The sequence below is a fragment of the Notothenia coriiceps genome, unplaced genomic scaffold (genome assembly GCF_000735185.1).
Source record: "Notothenia coriiceps isolate Sejong01 unplaced genomic scaffold, NC01 NC01_scaffold00038332, whole genome shotgun sequence".
Classification (NCBI taxonomy): Eukaryota; Metazoa; Chordata; class Actinopteri; order Perciformes; family Nototheniidae; genus Notothenia; species Notothenia coriiceps.
This window is the reverse complement of record NW_011371033.1, coordinates 3165-14908: the sequence shown is the minus strand read 5'-3', so window position 1 is coordinate 14908 and position 11744 is coordinate 3165. Positions and strand designations below refer to the sequence as shown.

The window sequence follows — 11744 nt, the reverse complement described above, 5'->3', positions numbered from 1 at the left end:
CAAAAACTCACTTGGCAAAGGGTCTAAATCTCAAGGTAGGTATCAGGAGTCAAAACGGCCCAGGTTCTCACGACATGAAACATAACGAACTGACAAAGGAACAAAGAAACACCAGGGCTATATATAGGTGAGGGGGATGGGCACAGGTGAAAACAATCAGGGCAGGGCCAAGCAATCTCAAGGGCGGGAAACACACAAAGGCAGGAAATGTGGGATCTGGAATGAGAGGAAAGATTACTTTCAAAATAAAAACAGGAAGTGACAAGATCCAAACACAAAACTAGAGTAAAAACATAACTAAACCTAACATATCTGTCGAGTCACAACAATTTCAGCTAAATTATTTGGCTTTCTGACATAGACTTGTTTTTTCAGCACTGTCCACATGTTCTCAGTCAGGTTTAAGTCGGGACTTTGGGAAGTCATTCTAAAACCTTAATTCTAGCCTGATTTAGCCACTCCTTAACCAATGGCTAAATCCCATTCCTTTTGTATGTGTGTCTGTGGTCATTGTCCTGTTGGAACACCCAACTGCGCCTAAGACCCAACCTGCTGGCTTCATTATTCCATTGACTTTAGGAAAAGCACTAGTTCCATTGGCAGCAAAACTAGCTCAGCACATAATAGTAGCACCACCATGCTTGACGGTAGGCATGGTGATGTTGGGGTTAAAGGCCTCACCTTCTCTCCTCCAAACATACAGTGCATCCGGAAAGTATTCATACCCCTTCACTTTTTTCACATTTTGTTATGTTACAGCCTTATTTCAAAATGGATTAAATTCATTTTGTTTCTCAATATTCCACACACAATACCCAATAATGACAAAGTGAAAACGTTTTTAAAGAATTGTTTGCAAACTTGTTAAAAATAATCAAATGAAATATCACATGTACATAAGTATTCACACCCTTTGCTATGACACTGAAAATTGAGCTGAGGTGCATCCCGTTTCCACTGATAATCCTTGAGATGTTTCTATAACTTGAAACAGGGGGGTCCTGATGGAAAAGTAAGAGATCCCTTCTCATTTGATTCTTTACAGCTGTGCAGTGTTTCAGCATCTGAGGAGCCATGGAACTCATTGATCTATTACAGCAGGGGTCCACCTGTGGTCAATTCAATAGATTTGACATGACTTGGAAAGGAACTCACCTGTCTATATGAGGGCCCACAGTTGACAGTGCATATCAGAGCACAAATCAAGTCATGAGGTCCAGAGAATTGTCTGTAAACCTCAGAGACAGGATTGTATGAAGGCACAGATCTGGGTTAGGGTACTGAAACATTTCTGCAGCATTAAACGTCCCAACAAGCACATTGGTTTCCATCATTTGCAAATGGAAGATGTTTGAAACCACCAGGGCTCTTCCTAGAGCTTGCTGCCCAAACCAAACTGAACACCAGGGGAGAAGGGCCTTAGTCAGAGAGGTGACCAAGAACCCGATGGTCACTCTGACAGAGCTCCAGTGTTCCTCTGTGGAGATGGGAGAACCTTCTAGAAAGACAACCATTTGTGCAGCACTCCACCAATCAGGCCTTTATGGTAGAGTGGCCAGAAGGAAGCCACTCCTCAGCAAAAGGCACATGAAAGCCCCCATGGAGCACCTTGAGCAGTGCTTTTCAAAGTGGGGGTTACGCAAAGTTTGAGGGAAAGAGGAATCTTTTTCTTTTTTTAAAGTTACATTTTTTTTTTTAGATGTTATTAATAACTGCATATCTATCAATATATGTGTCCTTTGTTGCCAATCTTTTAATATTTTTTGTTTATTAATATTTTGTTTTTTTGTTTTTAAATCACACGACCGCCCTTCAAGCCAATCAGAATCGAGCTGCCGCTACTTTGAGTGAAACTGATTATCTGCTCAGCTTTTAAAGCAAGTGAGAGCTAGTGAATATTTCGCTCTGCAGCTGTATGAGTGCAAGGATGTAGCAAATATTGTTGTTTATATAATACCATCCATACAGTGAAGCATTGTGGTGGCAGCATCATGCTGTGGGGATGTTTTTCAGCGGCAGGAACTGGGAGACTAGTCAGGATCAAGGGAAAGATGAATGCAGCAATGTACAGAGAGATCCTTAAAGAAACCTGCTTCAGAGCGCTCTGGACCTCAGACTGGAGCAAAGGTTCACCTTTAAACAGGACAACGACCCTAAGAACACAGCCAAGATAACAAAGGAGTGGATTAGGGAAAAGTCTGTGAATGTCCTTGAGTGGCCCAGCCAGAGCCCAGACTTGAACCGGATTGAATATCTCTGGAGAGATCTTAAAATGGCTGTGCACCGACGCTCCCCATCAAAGCTGATGGAGCTTGAGACAATCTGCAAAGAAGAATGGGAGAAACTGCCTAAAGATATGTGCCAAGCTTGTAGCATCATACTAAAGAAGACTTGAGGCTGTAATTGCTTCCAAAGGTGCTTCAACAACGTATTGAGTAAAGGGTGTGAATACTTATGCACATGTGATATTTGAGTGTTTTATTTTTAATTAATTAGCAAACATTATTTAAAAACTTTTTCACTTTGTCATTATGGGGTATTGTGTGTAGAATGTTGAGAAAACAAATGAATTTAATCCAAATTTAAATAAGGCTGTAACGAACAAAAATGTGGAAAAAGTGAAGGGGTATGAATACTTTCCGGGTGCACTGCAACCATGCCTATCTGGAGTTTAACCTTTAATGAGCAGCTCAATTAAAACTCTTTAATAAAACCTCTTTCTTGCTCAAAGCCCTGATGGATGTACGTTAGCAGGGCAAAAGGTGAACAACAGTGAGTTTAGTCCAACGTGTTGAGGCCACAAAGGGAAATCAAATCACTTGTATTATGTATGACAATGTAATTAACTTTCATTAAGTACACACACTTTGGAAAAGTATACAGCGTGCATATTCAACCAGTCTGACAGATTATTCACTTTCTCAAAAGGAACAACCTACCCAGGTCACATGTGTAATCAGTACCATCTGCTTTTATATCATTTATGTACATACAGTTAAATAACACAAAACAACTCATCATATGGGTGTCTGGCACACAGTGATGAAGACAGAGCAACCTTTATGGGATGGCATGTGAGGCCAAGAGACAGATGGTGTTAAATGATATTATTATTATATTCAAAACATTCATTTAGATTTAATTTCCTAGAACCTATGGAAGTGGCAAACACATTTATTTTGCCGGTCTGCTATGGTGACATACAAAGCCTGTGCTCTACTGATTTATGGTGGATAATTCACTGAGAATAGAGCAAATAATATGTAGTTCAATCATTAAAGTACAACACAAATAAAAAGTTTAAACTATATTAAAACAATATTCATCTATTCATACTGAAAAGCTAATACCAACAAATAGAAAACATTAAATCCATAATGTAGCTCAGGAACTACTGACTAACCTTAAAACTGTGCATTATTTCAAATGTTTCGAAGATATTCATTATACCCGGGATGTGCTTGTGACACGAAATAAATAATAGCTCACGAAAGTAGAAACCATCATAGTAAAATACAGCTTTTATACATTAAAACTGTGGATATTTTAAATAAGAAGGTAAAATAGCTTGAATGCTCCCTGCTGAAGAACAAGTGAAGCAATCAGTCTCTCTCTGGAGTGACAACCAGAGATGAGACTGTACTAAACCACTGAAGTCCCCCCTGTCATTCTACTCAAGACATTTTCATTTAAAGAAACAGTTAGTGCTAAAGTGATGACATTAGTTTAGAAGTGAGGCCGGGTCTGACCTGGTCTGGTCCTGGTGCTGGTCGAAGGCCTTGAGGGTCTCACTGGAGGAGTAGGACTTCTGGGTGGGGACACGGAGCCCCTGGGAGCCAATGGCACAGTCTTCACTGTCCCCGGATGAACCTGGCACACAGACACACAAATGAGCAGGGAGACACATATACAAGAATAAAACGTGCCATCAAGAAAACGCATTTTTTACCCATTGTGGTCCTTCCTCCAGACAGTATTATTAATAACACTCTTTATCGCTGTTTAAATCATACTCAATATGCAAATGTTTACAGTACATTATGTTCATGCATTTCCGAATGATGAATACGGCTCCAGTTTTTATATATGTTTGTCTAGTTTATTGGCTGTAAAAATGTTTACACTTCAGAATCAAAATATCTTTATTGTCATCATACATAAGTATAATGACATTCTGTTGGCATCACTCACTGCAGTAATATAAATGGACACAAATACATAAAAGCAGTGATAAAGCAGAAGTAGCAGCAATACACTACAATTATTAAATTAAATGTCAATGCACATTATGTACATATTTGCATATTTTACTTAAACATGCTAATATACAGAACTACAAAATGTGAAAGAAACTGTGCGTTCATAAATAGATGCTACATTTTGTACTGAAATGACAAGGTAAGGAGAGGTATTGATTATCAGATATGTTTACAGCTATGTTTTGATGGCTGTAACATCTCCTGAAACTAAGCATCCACGTGTTTCCTTTGACTTAGATCTAGCAGTTCATATGTTTATATTGAGCAGGTCCTCTTTACATAGTCTCCACGCTGAGTGCCATGTTTCTACAGGTTCTGAGGACATACTTATCTCTTCCTCTAGAGAGGACCTTTCCCTGTATTATGTTCCCTGAAGGCCACCATATATTCTCCACACTTTGGTTAAAGGAGGGGTTGGGGGGGTTTCAGGTGGTTCAACAGATGATTGAATAAAGACATGACTGTCTGAATGAGGGGCCCTCACCAGTGTACGCTCCCTCCTTGTCCTTGCGGCTCTTGGTGAGTGAGCAGTATGGACGTCGCTCCTTCACTTCCATCGTGCTTCTTGTTCTGCTGGCCAACATACAGGCATGCTGTTGTATAGCTGCAGGGACAGAGAGACAGACAGGGACAACAGAAGGGTCACAGAGACATATAGGAAGAATTCCTAGAGTGTCAGGGTTGTTTGACTAAACCTGCAAACACACACAGAGACAGAGGAGTAAGTCAAGGCTTTATCCAGTGCTCAGTGAACTGCACGGCTTCAAGGGTATACACGCACCATGCACTCAGTGTTTCTTTTTCAATCTCCTATAGCTCACCATCTTTTATTCATATATCTTCTCTTGTTCCACACATCATGAATGATGATTGGAAATTGGAAAGTCACAAACAGAGAGTGACTTTAACCTGACATCAGTGTATATTAATCAAGGACGAGAACTACCATACGGTGTTTACCGTATGTGCTCCTGTGGTGACTTGATTAAAAAATCTCTATCTACAGTGTGTTGACTGTGTGTGTTTCTGTGTGATCACTCAGTGGTTTGGTTTGCCCCGCTGGTTAACATACCAAAGAGACTCATCATGCCGTCAATGCACGTCCAGAGTGTTCTTAAAAACGTTGACAAAAATGGAAATAAAGATTCATATTTTGGGTCAGGCTGGATGGAAACATTGTTTGCAGGTTGGATCAGACATCGTGTAGTCGGTCTCTTTTCATTTGGTTCATCGATGCAACTCTCTTTCAGCAGATTCTTCAGTCATACATTTAATGGAGTTCCGCAGTTTACTGATTAGCAAACACCCTCTAAGAAGAACTTAGTCTTCTTATTTTGAGGGGAATTGTACATGCGTTTGATGATTTAACACTAACAAAACACTATGTTTGTATGTATTGTTTGTAATTGCTGGGCAAATGTATTTGTTCAAGGCCTTTTGTGGCCATAGTTATGTTGAGATATGTAATCTAAAATGTTTGTGCTGTACCTTGTATAAGGACCCTCTTGAAAACAACACGGTCATCTCAAGGGGTTTATCCTATCTAAAAACATGTCAGTATAAGAAGAGCAGGAATATGATGTCACAGAGTTGCCCTCATGCCCTTTAGTTTAAAGGAAGGGTCTGTCCTTTTCAGTTTTGTTGGCGGCTTTTCTGGCAATTCACTGTTCAACTTAAGAAAATCAGTGGACAAGAACATAAATAGACATGAGGAAACCTAGCTACTAAAGTAGAGTCAAGCTTATGTCAAGCTATGTTGAAGCACTTATTTTAACTGATATGATACACATTAATTATACTCTTATGTATGTAGATAGTATAAGAAACGTGCAGAATTTGACAGTGTAATGGTGGAGGTATACACACATATTGATAGATGTCTTGTAATGCACTGTTGAGGAACCTGTGACCCAAGTTTTTCATTCATTGCATAACTACACCGTAGTTGTGTATATGATATGTCAATAAACCTTAGGAAATCTTGAAAGCTTGAACGGGATGTGCAAAATAGAAATTATATACAGTTTTTAATTAACTATTAGTAGAGAATAACGATTAATGAATATACTTTATAGAGATCTGCAGATAAATGTTTAGTCTTCTCAAGCACCAACTATCAAATATCTCGCCTGATTGTTGGCACTTGACAATCACCTTCCCTGAATTTTAAAGTCTGATTTAAGGGTTGTTTATATTTCACATCATTAATCAGAATCTGCAAAGTAACTCAAATAAATGTAGTGGAGTAAAAATACCAGGTTAACCTCTGAATTGTAGTGGAGTAGAATTACAAAGTAACAATGAGCTGTCATGTGGGTATGCTGCCCATTATAGCGATGTTCACCCATTTAGTAATTACAGGTTTTAAATTTGTACACACCAATTTGTTTCCAATCGCCTAAACCTCCAGTCAACTTCTAAATTGGGAAAAACGAAAACGTCTTTTAAAACTACAATTCCCAGTAGAGACGTACAATAGAGAACATGTTGCGAAACACAATAGCCAGCATGTGTAGTTCTGGGGGGGCGTTCGAGTCCAGTTTTGAATAGTCTGCCGTGGTTTCGTTCCATTTCGTTCCATTTCAAAGAGCTCAACGCTCGGCGTAACCTTGGCGCACAGCCACTCCAACATCCAATCCCAGAGCTTGAAGATTAATCACGGGGTTTGTCAACGGGACTGTAGTCCCAAACGATAGCTGGGGATTATGGGTAGTGTAGTGTCTTCGGCCATCCTAAACTCTGAATTGTTTTTCCGGATATCATATCGCATTCACACCATATCCCAATGTGCATTGCGGCTAAAACATCCAATTAGCGAACATGAAAACATTCCCAGTTAAACATAAAAAAACAAATCGCTAAATAAAAAGATAAAACACTGGCATGTAATTTACGTTAGAATAAATAGAATGGTTTTGAATAATAGATGAGAGTAAAATCTACGTCACTTTACAGCCCCGCCCACTTTTGGGGAAACCAACGCTGTCATTTGAACGGTGATCAAGCCTGAAGCCACAGAGATCTTCTGTTACTGTCCTTTCTTCTTAAGAGAAGTACATAAACATGTAACTCTGGATTTGTTTTCATGTTTGAGGTGCAATAAACGACACAGCAGCTTTTTGGCATGTTAAAACTATTATTTTCTGCCTCGCTCATGAGAGTAACAGCTGGAGAAATTACAGCCTTGCCTACTGATTTCAAATGTGTGCTCTAAAATTATATTTATAAATGACTATTATCATTATTATAAGCAAGAAAATAAGTGGCAAAGATATGTAGGAAATAAACGTATTTAAGATACGTTCATATCAAACGTAACGTGGGAGAAAATATGTTTCTAGAAGATATGTAGAAAATAAACGTATTTGAGATACGTTCATAACAAACGTAACTTGGGAGAAAATACGTTTCTAGCTAAACGTAATTGAGAATGCAGTTTAGTTTAGTTTTAGAGACAGGGTTGTACAGTTGGTAATGCAGAAAATAGGCATTGTTAGGTTACAAACAAAAAAAAGTTAAATAAAAATACCGCTTTAACCAGTTGGAACTCTGAAAATGAATTTTTCGACTAATGAGTTGGTTGGCCAAAGAACGATCTGTTACATCTTGGGAGAAAAACCCCTCTAACATTGCATGATGTGAATACATGTTACTTGATTAGACCATCTGGCCTGTAATGTAAGTAAAGAAAAACACAAAAGTGGAGGGAGTGGAGCAGTTCATTCATCCTGCAATGTTCCCTTTAGCTTCATTATACAGCACAGAGCAGCAGGGATGCACAGTCAATGTGAAGTGAAGAAAACAAATAAAACAGATACAAGTCTCAATAAATAAATATGAAGTCATCTGTTTAGCAAAAATACTCTTTTTTCCCCTCTATTTAATTTCACAGAAATCTAAAAATCTTTGGAATTTCAGACAAAGACAACTGTTTAAAAATGTAATCTTGGTTAGTGTTAAACACTATTCTTCAAATATTTATGAGTTAGCCTTCATGCAGTACTGCTGATTGTGGGTTTACATAGGCCTGCTGGTTTTTGTGCTGCTCTATGCTGACGTATGAGTGATGAAGTAGAATTGATCCTGCGATGGGACGGTAAGCTGATGGGATGGATCCACAGGCTGTCAGCACTTCTTTCAGTCATGTGTGCGTCTCCGGATACTCTTAGAGTCGCCAGCTGCTGTCACTGCTGAGTTTTACACTGATAGCTTAACATGAAGGACAGTATATCACCTGGAAGCAGCTCAATGCAAATGAATCAGTGCTGGTCTTTAAAAATAATCTACCTTTCATTGTTTGACAGACAGGTGGATATACAGTAAATGAGAGAGAGGGTGAGCAGGAATGTTGTGTGAGCACAGAGGAAGCACACACATATGTGAGGTCAAGAGTGACAGAGGACACAGCATATATATCATTGTGGTAAATGTGTTAATACAAATAAATTAAAAAGGAACATCAGTATGCAGACATGAAGAGAGGTGATACATTTAAACCAGAAACTATTTCGTGATGATTAATGGTTTTTGTGTCCATGTAAAAGCAGTAAAAAACCGACATGTCAAATTTTACCGAGAACACCAAAGTAAGCTTGGAGAAAGGAACACGACAGGAGGGCCAAGAAAGTCTGAAGGAGATGCAAGTAAAGACAGCCAGTGGTGGTCCCTGTGCTTTATAAGCCCTCAACTTAATCTGAGACACTGAGCCGTAAATCCCCCACCTTCTGGACCTGCGCTGCATATATGTGTGTGTGTGTGTGTGTGTGTGTGTGTGTGTGTGTGTGTGTGTGTGTGTGTGTGTGTGTGTGTGTGTGTGTTACGGACATGTGTTGTTTGTGAGGTTGTCTCCTGATGCACTTTGCTGTCCGAACTACTTGGTTTGTGCATACTATTCTAGTCTGCTTTTACCCATCTTATTCATTATAGCTACTTATTTTCCATTCAAAGTGTGTGTGAGTTAGATTAGAGCCCCCCCCACCTGCAGGCTGTGGACTGCCGAGGAGCAGCAGGAGCTGGGTTTGGAAGGCGAGCAAACATCAAGAACACCAACGTATAAAGACATGCTCACCATGGAGCCACTGTGGAGCCAAGTGCTAATGAGATACATGATATTCATATATTAACTGCTGATCTGCATTGGGGTGGATGATAACGGTGAGCCATGTTGAGAGCAGGGGCCCTGTTGGCAGGGGGGCCCTGAATCATTCAGAGGAGCAGGAGGTGCTGGGTATATGTATTCTCTCAGAGCTGTTGTTGAGAATGTTGTTCCTTCTTATAAACCAAACCACAACAGATAAAATACTCCACTACATTAAAATTGGGCTTTTTTACATGCTCATAATATTACGTCATGAATATTATGTTCTTAACTGACAATATCTGGTGCATTTACACAATAGTGAGATTTTCATTAAAACAGCATAAAATCTCATACAAACTAGAACCACAACTTCACGGCTGTATGCCTCCAGCAACAAGTCCAAAGTGTTTCTGTCCATATCTGTCCAGACATGTTTGTGTCTTGAGCTATGGCCAAAAAGGTGTTTTGTGAGATCACAGAGAGTCAGTGACCTTTGTTCCGATGCATTTTAAGGAGGTTCAAAGTGGACGAATGTAGGACAGACAACCCATAGTATCATTAAAACTGCCTGGGCTGTCCGACTGTAGAAATGTCTATCTGTCTGTTTGTCTTCTTCTTTCATTTTAATATCTTAGGAATTAGAATTCGGTGGCCATAACTTCAGCGTAATGTGCTATTTCTGGTGACAAAACTGATGAGATTAAAAAAAGACAGTATTTTGTTTGGCTTGCTGTCCTTAATGCTTACCATAAATATGTCAAATTAATGCACATTTAATATCAATATCCAGCTCTGGTGTCAAGTTGTTTATTATTTTATCCGACAAGTCCTAATACAATCAAAATGTGTTTAATCTAAACTGATCAAGGAGGAAGCTCATGTACGTGCCAGTCTCTGTGACTGACTCAGTGAACATTTAGTTGTATATGTTCTGAGATAAGTACGTCAGTGATGAAGCGTTTTGAAGTATTTCAGTTTGTGTGTCTTTAAGGTTGGCTGAGTGTGAGGAGAATGTGTGTGTTGAGTTCCCACAGTCGATGCCGCTGCTTCTGTTAATCACTTTGCTATTAATGTTGTGTTCAGTGAAGTGCACGGCTTCATGGATCCTAAGAATGCACACATTATGCGCTCAGTGACATCCCTCCCTTTTCTTTTTCAATCTTCTCTATCTCACTCTATCTTTTATTCATATCTCATTTCTCTTTCCTGTCTCTTTCCACACATCATGAATGATGATTGGAAACTGAAAAGTCACAAACAGACAGACAAATGTCTCCAACAGCACAGCATCCCACCCTGTCCAAACACTACCTCAGTGTCTCACATTCTGCAATAGACCCAGAGTACACAGAATATATTGACTGAAATGAAAATATATTCATGAAAAGTAATACAAACTATAACACATATTATAAAGGTATATACAGATAAGGTAAGATAAGATGGACCTTTATTGATCCCTAGGGAAGTTCAGGTGTAATAGCAGCAACAGAATAAGAGGGAAGCAGACAGTAGAAGTGAGAATACACACAGGGATAATAATAATACAAAATATGAATAATTACAAACATGAGTTAAACTCTGATCAGGTAATTGTACATAAATACAGATGTGTGAACAAAGTTAAATATATATATATCAGTGGCGAACCGCATCTATCAAAACTGGACCTTCTGTAGACACACACACACCCCCCGCCGTGCATTTTTTTTTCCAACACAAAACCACTCAAATGTACGGACGAGGATTCGGGCCGCATTATTATTTTTTTTGGGAGGATTTGAAAAAAAAATGTATTTTTTTTAGGGCCGGGACGCGATTAAAAAAATTAATCTAATTAATTACAGGCTTTGTAATTAATTAATCGCAATTAATCGCATTTTTAATCGCATATAAATATTTGACCTGAGAACAGTGAGAAGCAATTTTTTTCACATGGATTTTAGTATACCATTGAATAATGACTGAATACATAAGCTTAAGCAACAAAACATTGTTTATTTTTTTCAAGGCTATACTTAACAAAGACCAACAGAAAAGTGAAATTTTTGCCATAAAGTGTAGCAATAGCATATTTAGGAATACAGTACATTTCAGAGATTCAGGTAGCCTATAGGTAGGTAGACCTTCTGTAAACTATAACACTTTGTTTTTGAAGTATAACACAATACTTTCAAGTACATTCAGAACATTGGAAACCCTGACTATTAGAAAACATCTCTCTGTTGCTTCAGAGGCCATAACAGACTTTGTTGATTTACCAACAGTTGATTTAAAAAATCTAATCAATTTCAGTCCAACTCTCTCAATAACCTTGGCCAAAACAATAAACAGTTCAACATAAAGTGCCAGTTGCACCAACAACGTAATAAATAGTTCAACATAAAGTGTACCATTTAAAATAA

The 11744-nt window shown here is 38.7% G+C and overlaps 1 long non-coding RNA gene across 1 annotated transcript; it reads right to left on the bottom strand.

Moving 5' to 3' along the window:
* Positions 1–370: 370 nt before the first annotated feature.
* Positions 371–11494, bottom strand: LOC104968145 (uncharacterized). The gene is made up of 3 exons (XR_800793.1): positions 11483–11494; positions 4610–4615; positions 371–461 (listed from the first exon to the last, which is right to left on the bottom strand). It is a non-coding gene; the product is annotated as an uncharacterized lncRNA (long non-coding RNA).
* Positions 11495–11744: the final 250 nt, after the last annotated feature.